This window comes from Tamandua tetradactyla, chromosome 18 (assembly GCF_023851605.1).
Source record: "Tamandua tetradactyla isolate mTamTet1 chromosome 18, mTamTet1.pri, whole genome shotgun sequence".
Taxonomy (NCBI): domain Eukaryota; kingdom Metazoa; phylum Chordata; class Mammalia; order Pilosa; family Myrmecophagidae; genus Tamandua; species Tamandua tetradactyla.
In genome coordinates, this window is record NC_135344.1 from 29,771,779 (window position 1) to 29,785,600 (window position 13,822).

General features: G+C 37.2%; 1 protein-coding gene and 1 pseudogene across 1 annotated transcript in view; one reads left to right on the forward strand and one right to left on the reverse strand.

Annotated features, from left to right (window-relative positions):
* Positions 1–13,822, reverse strand: part of LOC143662403 (netrin receptor DCC-like) — a 528,746-nt gene that overhangs the window by 53,789 nt on the left and 461,135 nt on the right. The gene's annotated exons all lie outside the window — the stretch shown is intronic.
* On the forward strand, positions 11,813–11,926 carry LOC143662821 (U6 spliceosomal RNA; annotated as a pseudogene).

The window sequence follows — 13,822 nt, forward strand, 5'->3', positions numbered from 1 at the left end:
AGGCTTATGCAGAAAAGCCCTGGAGAAGCAAAACGAGGATAAACAGAAGCTCAGAAAGGAAGCCACTAGAACCAGCAGTTGAAAGCAAGGAAACTCAGGAGCAAAGGGCCAGAATGACAGCCATATACCCTTCCATGTGATGCGGTGCCCTGGATGCCAGCAGCCTGTCTTCAGAATCTAGGTATCATCCTGCTGATACCATGAGTTGGACATTTTCAGGGCCTAAAACTGTAAATCGTAGGGTTATAAATCCCCATTGTAAAAGCCAACCAAGTTCTTGCATATTGCACTACAGCAGCTTCAGCAAACCAAAACAGTTATGTAATAAGTTATACTATTTTATAGTTATGTTAACATATAGTTAATGTTCTGGAAATGATTCAAACTTCTATATTGGGGAATTTGAGGATAGGAGCGTCAGAGTCATCTCCAGCATATGTGCTAAGTAAAATATTACAAAGCCCCATTAACAAGGACGTCCATAGCAGAAGATTTTGTAAGAGATTATCCTGTTTTTTTCAAAGGTCATTGAACAAGAATCTGAATTGTGATTGTTTCATATACTTCATCAAGCATTTTATCCAAAAGATTCAATGAGCTTCTACCTGTCAATCCATTAGCATTGTTCAAGTATATACCAGAGAGAGAATGGTGCCAGCTCAAAGCCTTTATTTTGATATGTAACTGATTAAAGTTAAGTTGATAATATGGAAGGGTCACATCAAATATTTCAAAGGGAGTCATTTTTTCTTTCATATTTTTAGCATTTTTTCTCTTGCCACAAAATCCATCTTGTGAAATGAGAAGAAACCCCAGCAGAGATAGTAATTCAGATTAAAGGTTTCTGGAACACCTACGTAATTTTAATTTTGGTTTGGAAGTATCTACAGGGAGAAAATTGGAACTCCTAAAATGCATTTGCATGCTATGCATCTGTACAGTGAAAATGAAAAAATAAACTATTTTTGCTTAACTTCTACATTTATATGACTTTTTACCTTCTCTACTGAGATCCTGAGAAAATCAAAACACTGTAAGAGTTACAAAATATTTGGTAGCTTGACCCAGAGAAACCAAATGTGCTTGACCCAGAGAAACCATGTGATGAATGATTCAGAAGGGGGAACAATTGTTTTCAAAGATCATAGTTTGGGTTGTATCTCAAATTCACCTAAGACAAAATCCACCACAAGAGTTGACATGATAACCTATTCCAACTCACATTTTTGTGGACTTACTCCCCAGAAATCATTCAGTTGTAGAAGAATGTCAGTCATTGGGGGAATATTAAATCATTCTTCACAGAAATATTTCAATTTTGAATCATTCTCTTTGTTCCAATTATATCACAAGACTCCTGAACTGAGGAGAAAGATCGGAAAAGGGCAGTTATTCACAGTCAGAGATATGTCTCCCCTGCTTCTAAGGCAACCAACAGTGGTGTACAGGTGTGGGTGGTAGGAAGCAAATTGTTCCCACAGAACAGCTTTAAATATCACATACCTTAGTGCTAATATAGTTCTCAATAGAATTGCCAATAACATTGTTTCCAGGATTGTTTACGATCTTTCCTGATCTTATTATCCACAAATTTAAAAACAAGTATCAAGAGTAGTTCATGGCGAGAATACGGGCTTTGAAGAGTTATGGGCAAAAAGGAGAAGGGCAGGGTTTGTAGATGTAGGAAGGGTAGACAATTCAGTCTTTTCATACCATTGTAGTGAGTTAGAATTTTTATTTCAAGTAGTATTAAGGAATTCTAAGCAGGGAAATAATGGTCTGATTTACCTTTTTGAAAATCATTCTAAGCATAGAGATAGACAGGGGGCAGGGTGGAAGAAGACAAGAATGGAAGCAGGGATCTCAGATAGAAACTTAGTGTTGTACATGAGAGGAAATGTGGCTTAGGTAAGTGGATAGCACACAGAAGGGAGTAAAACAGAGATGCTATAACATTTTGAGGTATAATAGCAGGACCTGTTAAAGGCTGGGTGTGCTTTTTGAGGGAAATGGATGAATCAAGAATGAATTCTGGGTTTCCAGATATAATAGGTCATGAGATAAGGAATTTTGTTATGTTACGTGGGTAGACCTGGAAGGAGGGAAGCAGCAAGAAAGCAAGCACTTAAGATATGGTATTGGGGGCGGGCCGCGGTGGCTCAGCGGGCAAAGTGCTTGCCTGCTATGCCGGAGGACCTCGGTTCGATTCCCGGCCCCAGCCCATGTAACAAAAACGGAGAAACAGAATACAATAAAACAAGAAAATGTTTAAAGATGTTTCCCTTCTATCCTTCCTTCCTTCTCTCTGTCTTTCCTTTAAAAAAAAAAAAAAAAAAAAAAAAAAAAAGATATGGTATTGGAAATTGTGCAGGAGAAAGAGGTCAAGAAAATTATTGTATTTCATCTCTGAATCTGAAAAATGAAAGAACTAAAGGCAACCTTCAATATCCTCTCCATTTATAAAATTACATAGTACTGCAATTCTATGTTTAAACTACCTACTGAGCTGCAGGACCTTATCCACCGACATTCAACAAAAGTGCATTTGGTGTAATAGGCAAACGATATTGTTAATCACTGGAGATACAGAGGCAAATAAAACATTTCCCATCACTGCTTAAATGGTTCTGCCCACCCAACAGAACTCACAGAGTTCACCAGACAATGTTCTAAAATGCATTTGCATTTTATAAGAATGAGGGTTCAAAACAGAGGGACTTAAAACCAGGCTTAGAGATTTTGGTAAGAGTCAACAAAATCCCCCAATATTGCAGAAAGTGACCAGCTCAATTGAAGTTAATTTTAACTCTTTTTTCCTTTGTTTATAATCACAGGTAAGCTACATTGTGATTTACTGAGCCTTCTCATCAATTTAGAACCACTTACTCTGACTTACTTTGGCTTTTGACAAAGAGAAGATGAGGAGCTTAAGTTGAAAACAGCTAGATTTATCGCAAATTTTGCCAAGTTCTCTGAATTCACTTGAATTAAAGTTTCCTTTCTTTGAAGGCAAAACTGTTTTTTATGCATTTTATTATTCTCTTGACCTCAGTATTTGAGGATTTAAGATAGTGTGTAGAGTGATTTACAGAGACTTCTAAATCAGAACGTTTTTTGCGACACATATCGACATCTTACAATCTTCGTTTGTCCTTTCAGGGCACCTGTTACTAAACTGAGTCTTAGATTTAGAACCATCTTTGAGATTACAATGGAGTCCATTAATCTGAAGCCTCCTAGAAGTGACGTGTTAGGTGCATTTCTCCCCAGTAAACTTACAAAGGACTAACCTGGTTTTAAGCTTAAGTTTTGGGAATCTCAGAACACAATGTTGTCTCCTAAATTTATTGTCAGGTATGTACCACAAATTGACTAAAGTTTTCTAGGGTTTATGAGATCATTTATTTTCCATTCTTATCTTTTAATCTTTAATAACCCTAAGCTCCACTTTATCAAAGAATTTTCTCACTGATCTCCTGAACATGCCCTTGTACATTCCCATGTATCATCCAGCTTTGCTACCCTCCTGCTCTTTCCTACCTTAGGAGGGCTTAGCCTTAGTCAGTTTTGCTCACTGTTTTATTCTCAGTGCCTAGTACTTAGTAGGCACTCAGTGGATATTTGCTGAATGCACAAGTAGAACATCTGAACTCAACTCATCAGTCTAGATCCAAATCAAACCTATTTTCCCCTTTTCTTCTCTGATGTCTCACATTTATTGAAGTGCCACATGGGCAATCAAGAATTCATCAGTACAGTTATCATATTTTCATGTGTCTCTTCTATTCAATTAAATTTTAGATTTACTGAGGGTAGATATGTTACTCTATATCTCTATGACTGTGCACAGTGTCCTATATGGTGACAACACCCAATAATACCTTTATTTAAGCTAGACTGCATTAAGAAGGGATTGTGTTTTGCACATTTGGGTAAAAGACAATTTGATTAAGGAACTCTAAAATAGTTTCAGTTGATTCCTGTCATCTAAAGTTCTGATGACTGGTTATTTTCATTGTGGAATATTTTTGATGGTAGCCTCAACTTGTGAAATGCCTCATTATTGTAATTTAAATTTACAACCTATAATAATTTAGACCCTCAAGAGTTGGATTATCTTTGAAACAGCTACCAAGAAAAGCTTTTGCAAACAAGTTAATTGTACAAACAAGATTATGTTACAGTGTACATTCTAAGTGACCTCTTCCTATTCTGAAATGTATAATGTAAGTATTTTCTACCCCTCTTTTCAATTCCTGAAAAACATTGATGGCTTTGTAGTCGATGTCTACATGTTTTTCTAAAACTGGCCTATGAACTTCTTGAAGGTAAGAACGAGAATTTTCATTCCTATATAATCTGCTCAGCCCTTCCCAGCACCTTTGCAGGTAATGTGTGGTCAGTGGTGACTGGTTGATTGATTATTACTCTTTAATGTATAAACCTTCCACACTCTTTCTATTCTCCAATAATCATTTACCATCTTTCCTGGAATCCTAAAGTAGTTTCACAGTAGGAAATGTGAAGAGAAATTTTGGAGTTACCATTTTAAAGATGGAGGAAGCCCTAGAGATCAAACAATCAGATCATATAACACGCATAAAATATAAAAAGGAAGTACTCTTTACACCCCCTCCAATTCCTATCTATACATTTTATTTTTTGAATATCTATATCTAATATTTTGACATGGGTATATGTGTGTGCATGTGCATGATTAATATTCATGTTCTGTATAAATGGAAGGATATGTGTATGTTTACTTATATATGCATAACTCTAGTCAAATATATGCATATATCCCTGTAAAATTACTTATGGCTTTATATAACATACACATCTACCTCACAAACATCCCTGCAAAGAAATATGGTTATTTACTGAGGCCAGTGGAGAACTAATTGGGCAAAGCATTTGCTTCTAGTTTTATCTTAAGCTTATTTTTAATTTTTTAAATCTTAATTTTAGCTTTGAAAAAAGACAGAAATGAAAACAAACAAACAAAAGACAGAAATGCTTAACAGGGCTTTTCTACTGTTAATTTATAAGCTTCTGGCTGCCCAATCTAAACCAGAATGAGTTTCTTATACTGAAATGAAATAAACTCTCCCCACTCATGAACATATGTATATAAGCCTCTTCCCTTCATAAAGCATAACACTTTTCACACTTGTTCTTTTCCATTGATTTTTTCCGTTATTATAACTTAGATCTAAAAACAAGCTGACCCCAGTCCTGTCATTTAGAGAAACGGGTCTTATAAATCATGAACTTATCCATATACTGATATTTTTAATACGATTCCAACTCATCAGAGAAGATGCCTTATTATTCACACCAAGCTGAACTGTTAATTCTCAGAGAAAAATGTACCTGTGGAAAAAGAAATCATATCTCCAAATTGTGTTATCCACCGACAGTACCACATATTGTTTTGTCCTTCTTGCTAATACAGAAATCAGAGGGTGTTAATCTCTTCGTCTTCCTGGCAGCCCTGCTGGCCCCTGATGGCCTGCAGCCAGGAAGTTGTACAGGCTTCCAGCCAATCAGCGACGAGACCATTTCATGGGCATTTTAAAGAGGAAACACAAGGGGGTGGGCGGGGTTGCGCTCATTGCTAATGTATTTAGGTGGAAACATATTTTCAAAACCCCAATTAAACATGGGGCATGAGATCTTAATCTTTTGCGATGCAAAGTGGGTAGAGGAGACTCTCTCCGATTAAGTGATGAAGACTAATTTTACTGATTGAAAATACATGATCAGCATCTTAAGACGTTTCTTTTCAAAGGCTAAAGAGAGACACGTAAGTAAGGTCTCCTGCTTAGAAAGCCCAACATATCTAAGGGCAGATGGTTTGAATGGTTTGGTCTGGTGCGGAGGCTGTAAACTGTCTCATTGTGCGACAAATTGGATTGAGAAATCATGACCACATTGATGAATGGCGCTTAACTGCTGGATGAGCCACACAATGAGGCTGTGGAAGCTCCAGCTTTTAACATTCTTAGGATCAAATTAATGTAGTTGAGATACACAATTGCCTAAAATCAGGACTTGGAGAACATACTCTCTAGTGTCCACAAACATTGTGTTATAAAAGCATCAGAGATCATATTAGATGTAAGGAATTTATTTAATTTAAAAAAAAATCAAGGGAAAATGATCCTTGATTACATATATCATTGTGGATAAGATCTAAAAATGGATGCTTATGCAATGAGTATCCTTAAGTTTTAATGGCACATAGTATTAAACTCTAAATACTTTCCCCTTTTGCTGGAAATATTTCTTTACAGCTAAGATGATAACAGGAAGAGAAAACACAATAAAAAGCATTAAATAGCACAAAGGGTAGAAAATAATACATTTGACTCCCATTTCTGCAAATAAATAGGAAGGCTGGCTTTAAAAGCATCATTGGTGAATTTTTCTAAAATGCTAGAAAAAGAAATAGTGCAAAGATAAGGCTCCTTAATGAGGCCTAAAAATTGCAGAGCGAGAACAAGATTTAGATAAAAGCACAAGGAATCTACAAGGTCTTAATTGGAGATCAAACTCAGAGCTGGTTTGCAGTACCTTTTACAAGCTGTTCTTGGACTGGAAATCTTGCCTTCTATTTAACATGGGCATTGGTCTCAAAGCTATTTAACATAATGCTAGTCTTGTTCAGCTTGACTTAGGAGAGCCTAGGAAAATGCCAGAATGATCTGCGAGGAAATAATCTGTGGCAGGGGTCAGCAAAGTATAGCCTTGGGGTCAAATTCAGCCTGCTACCTGTTTGTGTAGGCCCCCAAATTAAAAATGGTTTTTAATTTTTAATATAGCTGGGGGGCAAGAAACCAAAAGAAGAACAATATTTTCTGACACATGGAAATTATATGAAATCCAAAATTTCAGTATCCATAAATAAAGGTGATTGGCACTCAGCCACACCCCTTTATTTACATAATGTCTATTATTGCTTTGGAGCTAAAGTGGCAGAGCTGAGGCGCTATGACAGACTGTATGGCCTGCAAATCCAGAAATATTTACTATCTGGTCCTTTATGGAAAAAGTTTTCCAAACACCTGTCTATGGTAATGTTGGCACAGAAGTTCTATATTAATTAGTTAATTTCATGTACAGTTGATCAATGCGGCATATTTGGCCTGACAGATCAATTGTGAAAAATTATTGCCTGGTACCTTAACATCCACATACACTCAGCTGCAGAGGGCGCTTGCTTCCCTCAAAGGCAACTTTTATGAAGACAATAAAAGAAGCAGAAAGGAAAAGAAGGAAAGTTTTATGAAATAGCTTTCTTCCACTTTCTTTAGATCTGATTTGATTTCTAGAGCTACCCAGCTAGTAACAAGTAATATAATATTTGTTATATCAGCAACTGTGGAATTTCTAGCCCCTGGTGTTACAGAAGTTTAAGCAACAGAACTTTTACAATACCCACCGAAATTGTAATCAAAACTATTTTTCAGCCTTTTCTCCCTAAGTCTTCTGTGTGAAATAAACTCAGGATAGGATTATAGAGTGATGAGTTTGTGTCTGAGTAGAAGTTAGAAGTTCTACAGCTAACAGAGATTAGGCTCTTCAAAATTATTCTACAGATATTCCCATGGATCACATATTTTTGAGACCAACTGCTTCAGAAGTGTCTTGAGATGCTGCAGCATGCTAGTTTATTTATTCAACAAGTGCTTACTGTGCACTTACTATGGGCTTGGAATCATTCCAGGGGAATCAGATAATAAATAATTTGAGAAATAAGAAATAAGTGAAAATAACACAGGAGAGAGGGTGATGCCTACTATGGGGAAAAATTAATCAGGTAGGGAGGTTAAAATGTGGCAATTTTTAATAGGGGTGATCAGGAATTCTCAACCTCAGCACTACTGACATTTTGGGCCCGATACTTCAAACAAAAGACCTCAAAGATGAGGGAGCAGGCTATGTGGGGCAAATGAGCGCAGGGGAAATGCAGTGCAAAGGTCTCAACGTGGGGGTACGTGGGGGAAGGTACATTGATGGTGCTTTGTAAGATGCAATCCTGAGTCATTCCTGAAACCTACTCTATCAGTGTTTCCAGGTGAGTATGAAAGATAACATGTCAATAGGCATTTTTAATCCAAGGAAGAAAGTACTTTGTACCAAAAGAGAGATACAGACAATCAAGTGTCAGGCAAGAGAGGGTTTCTTTCAGGCTCAGTAAATCAAATGAGATTTCTTGGAAGAAGTAGTTTTTAGAGAATGCTTTAAAGGACGGCTATGAGGTAGGGTAAAGTGCTTGTGTAGCATCAGGAACTCTGAGCGGTTGAGTTTCATGGGTTGAGTTTGGCTAGTTTGAAACTGATGTGCTCTGCACATACCTCTTGCCCCAGGGGTATATGTGGCAATATCTAAAAACATTCTTGGTTGTCATGACAGGGAAGGGGTGCTGCCAGTATCTAGTGGGCAGAGGCCAGGAATGTTCCAAAGTTTTCTACAATGCCTAGGACCCTCCTACCCCTGCCAACCAAAAGAAGTATCCAGCTCAAAATGTCAATAGTTCCAAGGTTGAGAACCTGTTCTAGACCAGTCCATATCAACACACTCATTTCTAGTGTAGGATTGCCACAAAGAATAGAGGACACCCAGTTAAATTTAAATTTCCAATAGACAATGAATTTTATTAGTATGTGCATGACTAAAACACATGTATGGGGAGGGGGACTGCAGTGGCTCAGTGACAGAATTCTTGCCTGCCACACTGGACACCCAGGTTTGATTCCCAGTGCCTGCGCGCACGCAAGCAAGCAAGCAAAAAGAAAAGAAAAAGTATTACACAGGATACACTTATACTAAGAAGTTCTTGTTTGTCTGAAATTAGTATTTAACTGGGTACCCTGCATTTGTTTGCTAAATCTGGTAGCCCTACTCTAGGGAGATGGTGGATCCTTATATTAGGCAAGTAATTTAGGGGTGGTATAAAAGCAAAAACCAGAGCATTTTTAATGCAGACACCTGGAAGGTCTGAATTTTTAAGGTAGTGCCTAAAAACAAGTGCTTAGTCTTTCCATATTACTGTTTTTGAAGACTACTAGGAACTGACTCTCTAACTTCACCCCAGACTATTGAATCAGAATCTGCATTTAATAAGATACCCAGGGGATTCATATACATGGTAAAATTTGAGAAGCACTGACCCAGACATTCCGTCTGTTAGTCATTAAAATTCCCAGTTAACCCTAGAGATTAAATGCCTATAATATTGTAATTGCCACCATAAAGCACAGTTCTACTGCTTGAGGATATACATCTAAAGTTCTTTATAAACTGTAAAGTCCAATATAAGCATAAGCCTTTCTTTTTTTTTTTTTTTTTTTTTTTTTTTTTTTTAAAGGAAAGACAGAGAGAAGGAAGGAAGGATAGAAGGAAGGAAGGAAGAAAGGGAAACATCTTTAAACATTTTCTGGTTTTTATTGTATTCTGTTTCTCCGTTTTTGTTACATGGGCTGGGGCCGGGAATCGAACCGAGGTCCTCCGGCATAGCAGGCAAGCACTTTGCCCGCTGAGCCACCGCGGCCCCATAAGCCTTTCTTAATAATATATTAGTTGAATGATGTAGCCGTTAAGTCAAGAATTTATTAATCTACAGGCAAAATTTGGTTAAATGAGTTATAAAAGCTAGATCCTAATAAATGGGTAATACAACTACAAATGGCATTTAACACTAAGAAAAGGAATGCAAATCAGTGTCCAAATGGAAACTGAGAAAAGCTGCTAAGAATATGAGGAGGAATTTGTGCTTCCTCTCAGCCACTGGCTCTAGGATATTTCAAATAAGTTACTGAGAGGTGTCATTTCTTCATCCAAGGACGTACAGTCTATTATTTCTATGCTGGTTTGAGATGGTTATATACCCATGAAAAGCCATGTTCTTCTGATCCAGTCATGTGGGGACAGACCTATTATTGGGTGGGACATTTTTATTAGGTAGTTTCCACAGAGATGTGGCCCACCAAATTGTGAGTGGAACCATTTGATTAGATGGAGAGGTGACCATGCTCAGTCAAGGTGGGTCTTAATACTTTTACTGGAGCCCTGTATGAAGAGAATAAAAGACAGAAAACACGGAGAGAGCTCAGAGCCATCAGAGAGAGCAGAGAGATGAAATCAAGACACAGCCATTTGGAGATGCAGAAGGAAGGCACCCTAGGAGACACCAGAAGCTGAGAGAATCATTTGAAACCAGAAGCCAGGAGAGCAGGATAATAAATGTCACCATGTGCCTTCCCATGTGACAGATAAACCCTGGACACCATCAGCTTTTCTTGAGTAAAAGTATCCTCTTATTGATGTCTTAATTTGGACATTTTCATGGCCTTAGAACTGTACACTTGTAAACTAATAAATCCCTTTCGTAAAAGTCAGTCCATTTCTGGTATGTTGTGTTCCAGTAGCTTTAGCACCTAGAAACAGTTTCCTGGATACTAAAAACAAATACTATATAACAGGTTGGCCTATGGGCTCCTGCTTTCAGAGCCTAAGGCCTGCTTCCTCCCATGATCAGTATCTTCTGGCCAGTTGGCAATCTTTGGGGTTCCTTGGCTTTTCCATCACACGATAGCACAAATGGTGGCACTATCTGTTCTCTTCAGGGTTCCATTGACTTATGGCTTCTGGTTGCTTCAAGTGGCTTCACTTCCTGGGTCTAAATTCCTTTGCTTCAAAGGATTTTAGCCGTATTGGATTAGTACCCACCCTCATTCAGTTTGGGTACACCTTAACTTATAACATTTTCATATGACCTTTTTATAAATGGATTCACATCCACAGGACCAGGGTTTAGGATCCGAACATGCCTTTGGTCGGGGGTAGGGGGTGGGGGTACATGACTTAATCCCTAACATAGTTTGATCAGCAAACTGATAGAAATGAGAAATTCTCCACAAAGGATTACCAGGCAGGTCTTTGACAGCACCTGACCTCTCTGTGGTTAGCATAATTTCTTTGCCTTTAGCTTCAATTTGGAGAGGAAAGACTTCAGAGGATACTGCAGTCAGGTTTAGCTCATTTCTCATTGGAAAAAAATGATAGCAATGACAACAGAACGATAAGCCTGAAAGACACAGAAGCCTTTCAGGGTACACAAGGGCTGAGCACCTTAGCGTTGTTATGGATGCTTTCTTACCAATGCAGATAAATCAGTGGTAGCCTTCAGCTACAATAACAACATGAATATTTTATACCCTAGCATTTCTGACTGCAGATTTAGTTAGTTTTTATCAATATCTGGGAATACTTGAGACCACAATTCTCTTTGATTCTCTACTATTATATTTTCTGCATGTATTTTTTTCTTTTTGATGAGTACACAGAGAACATTATGTTGAATGTTTTGTATATCTCATCTCTATATTTCAGAAGAAGACAGATCGTAGCGATACCAAATTTTCTTCGGTAGAAGCTAAAACAAGTTACATTCACTGTTGCATTGATGGCAATGAACTCAAGAAGATGTTAATTTTTAAAATGTTTTGGAGGGACTTTTTATTGATTCTGGCAAGAAATAATGGCAATCAACTTTTATCAAAAAAAAAACATATTTGAAATCCAAAACAAAAACAAACCATTTCTGTTGTTGTTGTTGCAAAAAATTAAATGGAATATGTGTCACAGCTAGCTCAAAAGGAGAGGTAGCACAAGTATGGTCAGGAAAAAGATGAGAAATTAAACGTAAAAACATTTGATCAAAGGAGATTGATTATTTACTAAGCATAGATACCTGGAGATAAAAAATGACACTTCAAGAACTGATTATAAAATCAAACCAATTTTAGTGCTCGCTTCAGCAGCACATATACTAAAATTGGAAAGATACAGAGAAGATTAGCATGGCCCCATTTTTATTTGCAAGGATAACATGCAAATTCATGAAGTGTTCCATATTTAAAAGAAAAAAATCAAACAAATTTTATTTTGAATTTAAATACTTTATAATGTACTGATATTGAATCTGGTCAAGTTTAATTATACATAAGTCACTAGGATAGCATAAGTATTTTTGTAGTATCACCTTTGCTTGTTCTAAAAAGTATTTCACATGAGTTCACTGGGTCTTTATGATTTTTTACACCATAAACCCAATTTTTATTTGCCTGCATTAGTAGTAATGTTTTATATGATAAGAAGGTAAGATTCAGCTCATCTCTTTTAATATTTCCAACACTTATTGGTGTTTTGCATTTTATTCTACAGGAATGCACTTCCATCCTGATCCATCGGAAAAAGTTTTAATGAATTCATGATGTGTTTTAATCCTATGGAAGATCTATAAGGACCTTCTCTCCCTCTCTCAACCTATGAAGTAAGAGTTTTTATCTGACAAAACTGTAGCCATTGATTTTGACCATGGAAACAAAGAAAGTAGAATATGCCTGGGGCAAAAGTGAGGTGAAATACAAGTCATTTAAAATCAAAATGGACCCTCCTTTCAGAAACACCCTAGGCTGAGAAAGGTTTCATCTCGCCATCTTGCTGCCATAGGATTTTGAACCAGATGGACAACTGCTCATTGGCAGATATTCAGATTCTACTCACATGAAACTTCTCCTTCCCTCCCTCACTTAAAGCCATATCACTAACATCAACATCATCCATCTGGCAAGAATGTATCTGTTTGTGCCACTTACTATGTTACTATCTTTCATCATTCCATAACCCCCGAGTTAGCAATGCAGTTTAGAAAGAACAAACCATGCCAAATCAGTCCTGTTCACTATGCTGACTGGTCTAGTCCTCCTTGATGAATCCAAAAAATAACTACTAAAGAATGGTGATGGGTTTTCTTTTGTTTGTTTGTTTGCTTTCAAGTGTCATATAACTGCTGAGCCCTTAGGAGCATTCAAAGTCCTCTCTCCAGCACGAGCAACCCCTATTATTACAATATATAATCACCAGAGTAGTGCAATAATATTGTTTTACTAGCTTCAGAAAAAAACTGTCACCATGTCCCAAGTCTTTGCCTTGAAGGTGTTCATTTTATTACATTTCCTGGGCATATTCAACTTTATCAATCATGTCTATCAAAGTCCAGGCAGACAATAAGGACAGGAAAGGATCTCCCATAGGCACAATATGTCTTGATTTTGGTAAAACAATCTACAAGTGATATTCTCTGTGTCCATGAAGTTTATTTACCCAATTCAGGACTATATGGTTCCTGCAGGCAGGACCAGAGTGTTTAAGTGCTAAAGCTTCAGTCTAGGTTGATGGGAAAGGGGGAGGAATAACATAAAACTTTCCAATCTCATTCCTCCATGGCAAGCTGATCTCTATGTCTGCTGACTGATATTTTCATATTTCCCACAATTTCGCTCTATTTCCAGGACTAGAATAACCACTGGGTATATAGCTGGGATTTAATAGTTATAAATTGAATGAATGAGATGCTCTTGTCTTACCCTTCCATACACCATTTACTATGAAAAGAAGGGCAAACCTAGGCTATGAAGAAGCAGGAAGGCTCAGTGGGAAATTTGATCCTCAAGGACTAAGTAATTGTCCCATAGCTTTGCTTATATTAAAATTGTGGGCTTATTCATAGGTGGGTTTGACTGTAATTTGTAGAAGGACAGAGACATTTTGTGGGGATTTAAAAGTCAAAACACCCCTAATTCCATGCTATAAGATCTGAACCTCACAATAGGTATTATTAGTATATTCAAATAAACTGTCAGTAAGATTGACATAGTTTATGTGAGATCATTTTAAAATTTTCCAAAGAAGCTCTCCCATTAGTTCTTCTAATAGAGACATAATAGCTCATTTCATTTTTTATAATTTACAA